At 38.3% G+C, this 12594-nt stretch overlaps 1 long non-coding RNA gene across 1 annotated transcript in view; it reads left to right on the forward strand.

The window, feature by feature from the left end:
- The window catches only part of LOC110261978, a 53362-nt gene that overhangs the window by 866 nt on the left and 39902 nt on the right, over positions 1-12594 (forward strand). The window lies entirely within an intron of this gene.

Raw genomic sequence — 12594 nt, forward strand, 5'->3', positions numbered from 1 at the left:
CGTGATAAGGGTTGTGGGTTCATTTGTAGGTGTCTGAAGAACTTTCAGGACTTTTGAAATAATAGCGTAGCTTATTGAACTCAGAATTAGCCCTTTCTGGTTCAATATGAACACAGTGGCATAAGGAAAATGAAGGAAACATCAAAGGCAGATGTACTGGCGCAAGATAAAAAGTATGTCTCAGCTGACATAGTTGCCATTTTAAGACTGCTAAGTTTAGCTGAATGTGCCTGAATTTTTTTTAGCTTTTTTTTCTTTTTAGCACTGGCATACCATATGAAATGTGGGCAGTTGCCAGTACTCTACAGAGTACTATTGGCAATGATTGAATCAATTCATTCAAGTGAAAATTCATGTGCCTACTGTGTGCATAGTTAATAAAGTCTAAGTCTACTTACAGGGGCTTAATAGTGTAAAGTGTGAGTGCTATAGTAAATATATGCCCAAAGTGCTAACCATCTCCCTGTTTCTCTCCTAAGAAATGGTAGCTAAGTTCCTGTGCAGAACAGTAGACTACACTGTGTAGCTTAACCACCACAAGTTTAGGTCTGTAATCTCAGCTGGACTCCTCCCTCTTAAATATTCTTCAGCACCGTTTTCTCCTTTCCCACCAGAATACATTTGGATTCTTTAAATCCCAGCCATGTTTCATTATATGACTTTGCTTCAAACGTCACAAGAAGACTGATGCTATTAGTCACAGAGTCCTTCAATTTTCCAAATGCTGGAAACTTCAGTACTTCTGCATCTTTCCTTTCCTTCAGTGTCAGAGGAACTTGACATTCTTTGCTCTTATACAAGATGACTTATCCATCTGTACTCTAGTTCCAACCCCCACTTTCTCTTTTATTATCTTTTCTTCAATCCTCTACTTTTGCGGTTCCACTCTTACTTCTTTTCGTCACACCAAGCTTTAAAGAGTATTCTTTAAACCAAGCTTTAAAGAGTATTCTACATTTCATGTCTCTTTGTTGTCTGGATTTCACTTACTAACCCTCTGCATTCTTAACTTCTGTACCTATCCCACTAGCAAAAATATCTTTTAAAGTAATCCCGTTATTTAGAAGAAAATGAATTCTCACTCTTTTTTATAATAGGGAAATGATTATGTTGCTGGGACTAGTAGAATAAGGCTGAACATATTAGAATGGACAAAGCCCCTAGAGTGATTCTTATTTTTATCTAGCTCTTTTTTTTTCTTTTAGAATCTTATATTAGAGAATTAACTAGTCATTCATGAAACTTAGTTATTCTTCCTGGACTAAAGATCCCCATTTCCTTTTAGTTAGTTGTGGCCATGTAATTGACTTTTACTCAGTGAAACATAAATGGAAGGGATGCACTCATTTCCAGACTTAATGGAGTCCTCCCATCCTCCCTTACTCTTTGTCCAGCAGCCTGATCCTAACGAGTATAGTGACCTTGAAAACTATATGTTGGAGGTGCCAGAGCCAGAAGAGAGAAGGAGCATAAGTGGTTAAATTTCTACTTGGAAAACAGCTCCAAATTAGAAACACTCCTTTTTGGACTTTGTGTAAGAGAGAAAATTGAGATTCGAGAATTTATGTTATGGGAACTAGAATGACCATAACTAACTTGGAAATGGGTACTGGAAGTGGGGCACTCCTAAGAAAATAAAGTAACTAATAGATGTTGTAGGGCTTAGTGATGATGCAGCAGATGTTAGAGAAAGTTATATCAGAGGCTGGAAAAAGGAGACCCATATTTTGCAGTGGCAAAATCATTGGTAAAACTGTTACCCATAATAATTGAAAAGCCTTTCACCTAGCTATTGAAACTGTAGCTCAATAGTACAGTCTCAATAATAAGAGGAAATAGTTCAAAAGAGTTAAAGCAATAGTATATTTTAAATTACTTTTAGCAAGATCTTACTAGAAAAAAATAAGCTCAGGAAACAATTGCAGAAATTAAAATTCACAGGAATGGAGTTCTTGTCATGGCTCAGTGGTTAACGAACCCGGCTAAGAACCATGAGGTTGCGGGTTCAATCCCTAGCCTCACTCACTTGGTTGCGGATCAGGCGTTGCGGTGGGCTGTGGCGTAGGTCGCAGATGCAGCTCGGATCTGGCATTGCTGTGGCTGTGATGTAGGCCGGTGGCTGCAGCTACAATTCAACCCCTAGTCTGGGAACCTCCATATGACGGGGGAGCTGCTGTAGAAAAGACACAAAGACAAAAAAAAAGAAAGAAAAGAAATTCACAGGAATATTTGGAAAAGATGACTTTTTTGTAGACCTTGAACAGAAAAAAAAAAAAAAAAAACAAAAACAGGTCTTGAGTACAGTCCTCTCAAGATTTAGTCCTGGAACAAAGATCAGATCGAGGCTTTGACCTTTTCATCCACAGCCATTATTTTAGATGGCCTCAAGGTGGCTGGGGTGAAGTTCTTGAGAAACTGACATGGGGACGAGGAAGCAAAGAAGTAAATCAGGTTTGAGAATTATGTAAGAAAGAATTTTGAGTGTAGTTGCTGGAAGCCAATAGATGATAGGACTACATTTTTAAAGTAATTTTATTAGTAATCAAATAATGAACATGATCAAATATTGTTCAAGTGTTAAAACAGCGAGGCAACTGTTCAGCCTCAAACCTGCATAAATAGAGAATAGGGCATAAATGCTTCACAACTCCCGAGTACTCACCTAGGAGTATGTGGACATGGAGAATGTAGACAGAGGACATTTCAAAGGGGCCACATAGAATTGGGCCACATAGAAGACAGAGGACAATCAAGTTCCTCTCCAGAGATAGACCGGGATCTCGTCAAAGTTTCCTCCACATTCAGGGAAGATGGATCACAGAATGCCTGCTCAGTATTTCATCATTGTTATGTTTCCAAATTTTCTAGTGCCACATTTTTCTCTTTTCTTAATTAGAACTTATAGTAGTTGACCTGTTTCTGATCTACCCCTATACATTGTGTTTGCTGGAACTTGGTGGTTAGAGATAACTTGTGTTTTTAATTCATCGGTTGCATCTGGATGTAATGAGGACTGCACATTACCTAAAAACTTAGATTTTAAGCCTGACCTAGTGACTGGGTAGAAATTTCAGGTTGTCTTTATTGGGGTAGGATGTGTTCTTTGAGTGGGAAGAAAGATAAAATAGATATTTAGTAATCAGAATAGTGGAATGTGGACACTGGGTTCTTTTTCTGGGCACACAGATTATATTTTGCAGCCTCCTTTGCAGTTAGGCTTACCAGTTAGATGTGCCAGTTAAGTTCTAACCAGTGGAATGTGGGTATAACTGATGTGCTCCTATTGCAACTGGTCTGTAAAAATACCACATGAAAAGTCCTCCAGTAGCTCCCTATTTGCCACCTCCTTAAGGCATTTGTATTGGAAGCCATGTGTTGAAGATGGTGAAGCCACAAGGTGGAAGGTCTCTGGTTTCCTAGATCTCCCCTTGGCAGATAGCTGCCTGCCTTTTAGGAATACTTGTGTTTAGAGTTCATATGCATTCTTTTGTGTGCCCACTGAGATTTGAAAGTTTGTCCTAAGTACTATGGACCTACCTTTCTTTCGCCAGGTACAACTGTTCATTTCCTGGTCTTAACTCCCATACCACAGGAGTAGGCCAGTAAATCAAACCAGCCAGTTTGACTAGTTCCTCAGTCATAGTGATTGGTGTAGGAATGGGAGCTTAACAAAAGGAAGCCAATTGGAGACAACCTTACCACTTGGGCTAGCATTATTGAGAAAGGAGCACCTCACTCTGGCTGAAATTAAGCAAAAACTTAAATTACCTATGGCCATGTGCTATGAACCTGCCTGAGAATGAAATCATTACAAGAACATAGAGGCAGTCTCAATGGTATTGCAAGAAGAAAAAAGAGCCCATGAATTGAGACACATATTTCTTGACTCTTTCCTCAGAGTTGAAACCCTAAGGTGTAAGGGATAGATACTGTCAGGAAGATTTTGAAATTCAAAAATGGAACTTGTGGCTTGTGCCCTGCTTCCCACCTGGGAACACTGGCAACTACAATCAAGTAGAAATGGCAGCATATGTTTAAGCAGAGGGCCAGGCAGCGTTAAGAACATATTCCTGCCTGTTCTTTGACTATAGCGAACTGAAAAGAGATACAGAATTCCGTAAAAGGTGTGTAAGTTTGGTTCAGAGTAAGAGCCCAGTTGCTTTACAGGGCTTACGTAGTGCAGGGTGATTAAAACTTATGGCCGAGACTAATATGATTCCATGGGTTGAGTTGAGGATCCTATTGATAAAACACTAACACCCATAAGTTATAAAGTAAGGACAGAGGGAAAACAATCACACTTGGAGAGATTAGATGGCAAATTATATCAACAGTGGACCTTTCAGCAAGAAATTTAGATTGGTAGACCAGATCCCCCTATGCCAGTGCCATGATGGTGAAGGTCTTATCTCCAGCAACCAAATGAAATCTTAGGAGAGCAGCTTAATAATATGTTGAACTTTGAATTCCCTAAATTTGCATCCAAAGTTAATGTGAGGAGTTCATCTGTGGTGCAGCAGGTTAAGGATCTGACATTATCACTGCAGTGGCTCTGGTCACTCCTGTGTTGTGAGTTCAATCCCTGGCCTGGGCATGGCCAAAAAAAAAAAAAAAAATTACGTGAAACTCAAAACAGTTAAACTAGAATAGAGAAAAAAAAGTCTCAAAATGGCAAGGTTTGGGTTTTTATTCCCAACTGGTACATAAAATTACAGACCCTGAAATGTGAAACTGGTGAGTCTAAGTGGGATGCACAATGATAAGAGATCCTGGTAAGAGGATTTGTGATATTTACTGTACTGTATTGTAGCAAGCAAGCAGAAACTTAAATTTTAATTGGAGACAATATGTATATCAAGATTAAAGTTTTAGGGGATTAGTAGAAAAATGTCAGATTTTGGAGTGTGTCCATTAGCAAGATCCTACAAAAAGTGGATGCAGTTCAATTCAAGCTTACTGTATGAATACAGAAGAAAGAATACCATTGAACCGTGCAAATCTTTTTCAGTAAGAACAGTTGACTCTAAGTATTGGCAGGTTCCCGCGTTCCCATTGTGGTACAGCAGAAACAAATCTGACTAGGAACCATGAGGTTGTGGGTTTGATCCCTGGCCTCGTTCAGCGGGTGAAGGATCCGGCGTTGCTGTGAGCTGTGGTATAGGTTACAGACACAGCTCTGATCTGGTGTTGCTGTGGTTGTGGCGTAGACTGGCAGCTGTGGCTCCAATTAAATACCTAACCTGGGAACCTCGATATGCCGCTGATGCTGCCCTAAAAAGAAAAAGAAAATATATATATATATATCAGCCATTTCCATGTATGTGGTTAAATCTGCAAATGCAGAATCCACAATATATAGAGAGCTGACTACTGAACTCAAGCATCAACAAATATTGGTACTTGTGGCAGGTCCTACAACCAATCCCCCTTGAGTACTGAGGAACAAATGTATATTTCTAATACATCCTCTTTCTGCATGTACTCAGTAATCCATGTGACTGAGAATCAGAGAAATCTGCATCTTGCAGTTTTGGAAAACCCATATTCTCTGTGCTGAGCTAAAGTTAGTGTAAACGAAGGTAGGGAGTTGGAAACACAGTAAAAGATATAATTGGAACTCTGAAAAAAGCCTGATCTTGACCTCCTCATGCATCTTTGCTGTATATATCCTGTCTGGCTGACAAATTAGTCCTATTTTGAGACAGTCACTGAGATGCAACTTGGGGGCAAGTGGACAGAGATGAAACCTCACTGCATTATCCCTAAACACATTCCGCAGCTTAGGATTTTGGATACAAAGACCAAAATAGAAGTATGCAGTTAAATTGGTTGACTGGAGGATAACAGTGCATTCCAACCTTGCAGCACATTGCTATGGAACAGAAAACATTCACATGCCATCTCTGGTTTTTGTTTCTAAACCACAGTGTTACCAAAAAGCAAGGTGACCAGCAACCAGCTAAGACTGCAAGAGACTTGTATAGAAAAAACACCAAACCTTGCAAACACAGGCCTATGATTGCTTAATTCCAATACCCTCTTATGTGTGAGCAAAGGATAAGGCACCAGCTTCCAGAGGGTAAACTCAAGGTATTAACTGACCAAGGACCTCATCTAGTAGCTAATTAGAGTGTGCTTACTCTCCTTGTTAAGTATATACCAATATCTAATAAAATTATCCTGCTGTACTATGATAAGCTATGTCCAAACCTAGTTAAAAGAAATACATAACATCTAGAACTCTTGGTTTCCAAGCCAGATGCAAAAATTGGATGACACTTTGGCATGTCTCCTATTGGAGAGGAGAGTTTTTCAGTTTTCCATGGGATAATTACATTGTCTTAGACTAGGGCTTTTTTTTTTTTTCTTTTTAGGGCTGTCCCCATGGCATATGGAGGTTCCTAGGCTATAGGTCAAATAGGAACTGTAGCTGCTGGCTGACACCACAGCTACAGCAATGTCAGATCTGAGCTGCAGCTACCACCTACACCACAGCTCACTGACAACACTGGATCCTTAACCCACTGAGTAAGGCCAGGGATCGAACCTGTGTCCTCACAGATGATAGTCAAAATTGTTTCCGCTGAGCCACAGTGGGAACTCCATGACTAGGGCATTTAAAAAATTACAGGTACTGAAAAAGCACAAGTATAGGTGTTGGGTAGCTGAGGGGTGGAATGTAGTGGGATTTTTTGTATGTCCATCTTTTCAGGAGATTCCTTTCCTTAATGTAATAAAGCTGTAACTTATGTGACTCATCCCCTGCCATAAAGATTCTTTAGGCACATGAGCCAAGCCAATTTCCAGAATAACATTTGAACATTTTACTGAGGCTGGAGTTGGAGCTGTCCCTGACCATCTTTGACACAGCACAGAGCAAACCTGTCCTACTATATCCAGGCGTACCTCAGAAGTATTGCAGGCTAAGTTGCAGGCTACCACAATAAAGCAATATCACAATAAAGTGAGTCACATGAATTGGTTGGTTTCCCAATGCTCACGTTTGCACTATATTGTAGTCTATTAAGTATGCAATAGCATTATTGCATCAAATCAAATTGCATCACCAAATAAAATATAATAATGAAAAAGTTTGAAATGTGAGATTACCAAAATATGACACAGAGACACAAAGTGAGCAAAATGCTATCAGAAAAATGATGCTGGTGGATTTGCTTAGTGCAGAGTTGCTACAAACCTTTTATTTAAAAAATATAGATCTGGAGTTCCTGCTGTGGCATAGTAGGTTAAGAATCCCACTGCAGCAGCCCAGGCTGCTGTGGAGATATGGCCTGGCACAGTGAGTTAAAGGATCCAGTGTTGCTACAGCTGCAGCATAGGTTGCACCTGCAGCTCTGATTCAGTCCCTGGCCTGGGAACTTCCATATATCACAGGTGTGACCATTAAAAAAAAAAAAAAGTATCTGCAAAATACAGTAACATGAAAAGTAACAAAGCAAGGTATACCTGTAGGGAAAAAAAAAAGCACAAGAAGGCAGTATGAGCAATAGAAAGAGTCCAGATAGCATTTGAAAGCATGATCATAGACAAACCCATTGTCTATTAAATAAAGTTGCCACTAAGTGCTGTCTTTTTTCCTATCCATGCCTGTCACCTTCATTTAAGCTATTTTAAGGTACATTGTACATTTGTACATTGAAATATAAATATGTACATTTATACATAAAAATGTATACATTTATCCCTGACTAATATAGTCTCATGGGTGGCATAGTCCCATTCTTAGAGAATCTTAGAAAACAGGAACTAGAGCAGTAGTCAACATTGCCCCACCAAAACCATCATGGAGATATTCCCTCATTTGCCTTTCTTGGAGAAATTTTTAATAAAGGTAAGTAAAGGGAGATAGTGATTTATGATGACTTCCTAATTTCCAAAGTCATTAACCTCTTCTCAGCCCCTACCTTACCTGAAGTGGAATTTGACATCAATTGTTACCCTTTCCTAGAAGGTCCCAATAAACTCCATTCCTCTCTGAACAATTTGGGTAATACAGCAAAGGACAGAAATGGGGGCCAAAATATCACTTTATTACTGATAAAGCCAAGTTGGTTGATGTTACTTAGAGTGAGAACTAAATAGGCCTGCTAGCTGATCCCCGGAATTAGGCAGAATTATACTTTCAGTTCCTAGCAATACTTGACAGGGATGGCACAGAAGATCAAATGAGACTTCAACCTCTGGACAACTTTGTTCTTAGTGGAAGACAAAGCTAAATCAAACCTTCATAAATTTAGTGGATTTATAAGTCAGTCCATCTCCACAATTGTAGACAAAGACCCAGGACTAATTGATATCCATTCACAGGAAGCAAACATCAGAGGCAAGCAAGATGCTTTCTCCACTAACCTCATTGACCAATTCCTACTTGAAACTTCCTTTAGTTTCCATGATAACCTAGTTACTTTATCTCTCTAATCAGTCCTACCTATTGTTCTTTATAGGCCTTCTTCCTCTGTCTGGATCTTAAAAGTTAAGAGTTCCCTATGATTCAGGCCATTACCCTATTTCTATTTTATATACTGTCCCTAAGGAATCTTATTTAAGTTCACAATTTCATTTACCATGTTTAAGACTAATGAAACCTTTACCCTTATCTCCAGCCCAACCTATATATATCCAGGATTACCAATAGAATTATAGTGTTTAATGTTTCCTTAGCCTTTATCGCTAACCTAAATGGGTCCAAGATTAACAAATCCTATTCATTGTTCTATGTTCTGGGCTCTTATTATCTGATTACTTTCATTGTCCTCATAGCTACTGTCTTACTTTGGCCTCTACCATCTTTCACCCATTCTATTGCAATATTATATATCTCTGCCTCTGATGCTACTCTACTCCCTTTTATCCTCTACATTGCCACCTGAGTTAATTCTCTACCATGCTAAAACAATTTACTTCTGGATACAAAAACTATACATATTCACTGCAGAACATTTAAAAAAATGAAAAAGCATGCACAGAGGAACATATAATTCCATCAGCTAGAGATAATCACTGATGACACTTTAGTACAAATCTTTTCAGTGTTTCTTAGGTATATTTTTAAATAAAATGAGAATGCTGCTGCTGCTTTTTAGCATGCATTTTGTTTTGTTTTACTTAATATATGAGCATATTCTCATGGCATTAAATTCAGTTGTATTAAATATATAGTTGATATATCAGTTTAAGACAAGCATTGTAAACTGGCAACCTGTAACTAATATAGAATATATAATGGAGACATAAATTTATCTAAGGCAAACCTTGCAAACTGACAGCCTACAACCTGAACATGTTATATTTTGTCATCACAGCATTTCAAAGTTATTTGAATTTTGAATGCCTTTATACAAGATATGCTCTCTTTAATTCCCCACAGTTTCCACAGATTTTTATTATCTTATGCCTAGTGTTATTTCCTCACTTTTTCCCCTACCAGTTTTTATTTTGTTGCCCTTGTTTTTGTGTGTGTGTGTTTTTTTTTCCTGGAATTTGAGTTGAAAATGGACAATTTATCCAGAGTAAGAATGGATTATCATTCATTCATCAAGTATTTGTTCCTTTCCTACTATATGCCAAGCACTGTATTAGGCAAGAAAATGGTCAGCAACAAAAACATGATCCCTATACCTTAAAATATACAGTCTGGTGTGAGAAATACACAAATGAAATAACTGCTATGGGGGATCTTGATGTAGGGACTTTTGTTTAGTGGGGAGTGTGGGGCTTTCCTGAGGAACTAATATTCCTTTTACCTGGTACATCATGTCCACCTTTCAGCGAAAAATTACAAAGCTTGCTAAAAGACAAAAAAAAAAAAAAAAAAAAAAAAAAAAAACAACAACAACATAGTTTGATGAGACTGAACAGTCATCAGAGCTAGCATACTTGCAGGAATGTTGGAATTAGGAGGCCAGGAATTTTTAAATCTGTGATTAATATACTAAAGGCTTTCAAGGACAAAGTAGAAAGCATATAAGAATAGATGGATAATTAAGGAGAGAGATGAAAATTCTAAGAAAGAGTCAAAAAGAAATACAAGAGATCAGAAACTCTGTTACAGAAATAAAGCATACTTTTGTTGGACTTAGACTAGACACAGCTGAGAGATTCTCTGAATCTGAGGATATAATAATAGAAATTTTCAAAACTGAAAAGCAAAGATAAAAGATTGAAAAAAAATCCAGAATATCCAAGAACTGTGAGACAGCTAACAAAAGTATAGTATGAGCACAATGGAAATACTAGAAGGAAGAGAAACAGAGCAAGCAACAGAGGCAATAATTGAAGCAATAATGACTGAGAACTTCCCCCCAAATTAGTGTGGGACACCAAATAGATCCAGGAAGCTCAGAGAACACTAAGCAAGATAAACAATGAATAGAACACAAACAACTATACCTAGACGTATCATATTCAAACTTAAAATCAAGATAAAATCTTGAAAGAGGCCAGAGAGAAAAAAATACCTATAGAGGAGGAAAGATCAGAATTACGTTTGATGTCTCAGAAACCATGCAAACAAAAACAAGTGAAGTGAAATATTTAAAGCATTGAGAGGGAAAAAAATCACCAACCTAGAATTCTCTACCTTACAAAATTATCCTTCAAGTGAAGGGGAGATACTTTCTTAGACAAACAAAAATTGAGGGAATTTGTTGCCAGTTGACCTGCCTTGTTGAAAGTTCTTCAGATGGAGATCTCTTGTGACACAGCAGGTTAAGGATCCAGCATGGTCACTGCAACGACCTTGGTCACTGCCATGACACATGTTTGATCCCTGGCCCAGGGACTTCCACATACTATGGATGTGCTCACCCCCCAGAAAAAGTTCTTCAAAGAGAAAGAAAATAATACAGGTTAAATAACTAATATAGGTTGACTTCAACTCGATTTTGGCAAGAGCATTAGTTCTCCTGGTGACCCTATTCTGAGGTGTGGCTTTGGATATTAATTCTGGAAGCTCACCTAAGACCTATTTCATCTCTCTGTCCACTAAAATAACTATAAGCCATTTAATGTCCTGTAGTATATTGCATCCCCTACAGTTACAGCTGCTGTTCCTGACATGGTCTCTTTAATAAAGCAGTCAGCATAGCCTCTAACAGTTACAATATGTCTGCTAATCTGACAATTGCTTTTTTCCCTCTACCTCAGTAAGAGGAGAACTCCAGAAGGTATTTGTTTTTGCCTTTAAGGAACACAAATATACTTTCATTGATCTATTTCAGCTCTTTAGCTCTGGGCTGCAATCTAGCCTGCAGAGAATCTTTACCATCGCACAATCTCATGATTCTACAAAACATCACACTGGCCAACTACTTGGATGATATACTCATATAACTGGGTGACTAGATTTCAGGGACTGGGAGTCAAAGCCCAATGAAAATCCGGGTAACTGACCTCAGTGAAATTTCTGAGGATCAGTGAAATTTCTGAGGATCAGGTGGTTTCGAGCATCTCAGGATATTCCCTCCAACTCAGTAGGAAAAATGGTTCATCTTTTCCTCCATATCAGTAAGAAAGCACTTGATGAGTCTTTTTGAAAAGTAGCATATGTTACATTTGGATGCACTACTCCAATCTACTTAATGACTTACCAACTTTGAAAGGTCCCCAAAGCAAGAGAACTTTCTGCTGGTCTAGGCTGTAGCATGAATTCTGATTAAGAGTCTATAACAGGTCAGATATAAAACATACACCACCGTGTTTATAGCAACACTATAATAGCCAAGACACAGAAGCAACCTCAATGTCCATTGACAGATAAATGGATAAAGAAAATACAGTATGTATACACATAATCAAATCTTAGTCATAAAAAAGAATGAAATAATGTCATTTGCAGCAACATGGATGGACTAGAGGTTATCATATTAAGTGAAGTAAGCCAGACAGAGAAAGGCCAATATCATATGTTATCATACATGTGGAATCTAAAAAAATGATACAAATGCACTCATTTACAGAAATATACAGACACAGAAAACAAACTTATGGTTACCAAAGGGGAGAGGGTCAAAGAGATAAAGTAGGAGTTTAGGATTAGCAGATAAAACTACTAGAACCTACTGTATAGCACAGAGAACTATACTCAGTATACTGTAATAATCTATAATGGAAAAGATTCTGAAAAAGAATATATATGTTCTAATTTTGAAAAACAGTTCCTGGGCTTGTCTTGTGAGCCTTAGTAGAGACTGAACATCCTACCATGAGAATTTAAGGCTGTGAAGTCTTGGGTGACCATCACAAACTGGGTTTTATCTAACCTAACCAACCATAAAGCTTGTATATAACCAGAACCACTCCAACATCAACTGAAAGTGATAGAAGAGTGGAGTCAAACTGGTCCGGAAGCCACTAGTAAATGACATGACCAGGGAGGTACCTCACATTACCAGGTCCCTACTCTACCTATTCTGCCACTATTCTATCAGCCTGTACTTGTGACCACACAAACAATTCTCTATGACCTGTTGACTCGGGAAGAAAAAATTCAATCCTGGTTTGCAGATGATTCTGGAAATAATCTGGCCCCTGCCAAAAGCAGATTGCTATAGCATTACATTCTCACTCAGAAGT

This window comes from Sus scrofa, chromosome 8 (genome assembly GCF_000003025.6).
Source record: "Sus scrofa isolate TJ Tabasco breed Duroc chromosome 8, Sscrofa11.1, whole genome shotgun sequence".
In the NCBI taxonomy this organism is placed as follows: Eukaryota; Metazoa; Chordata; class Mammalia; order Artiodactyla; family Suidae; genus Sus; species Sus scrofa.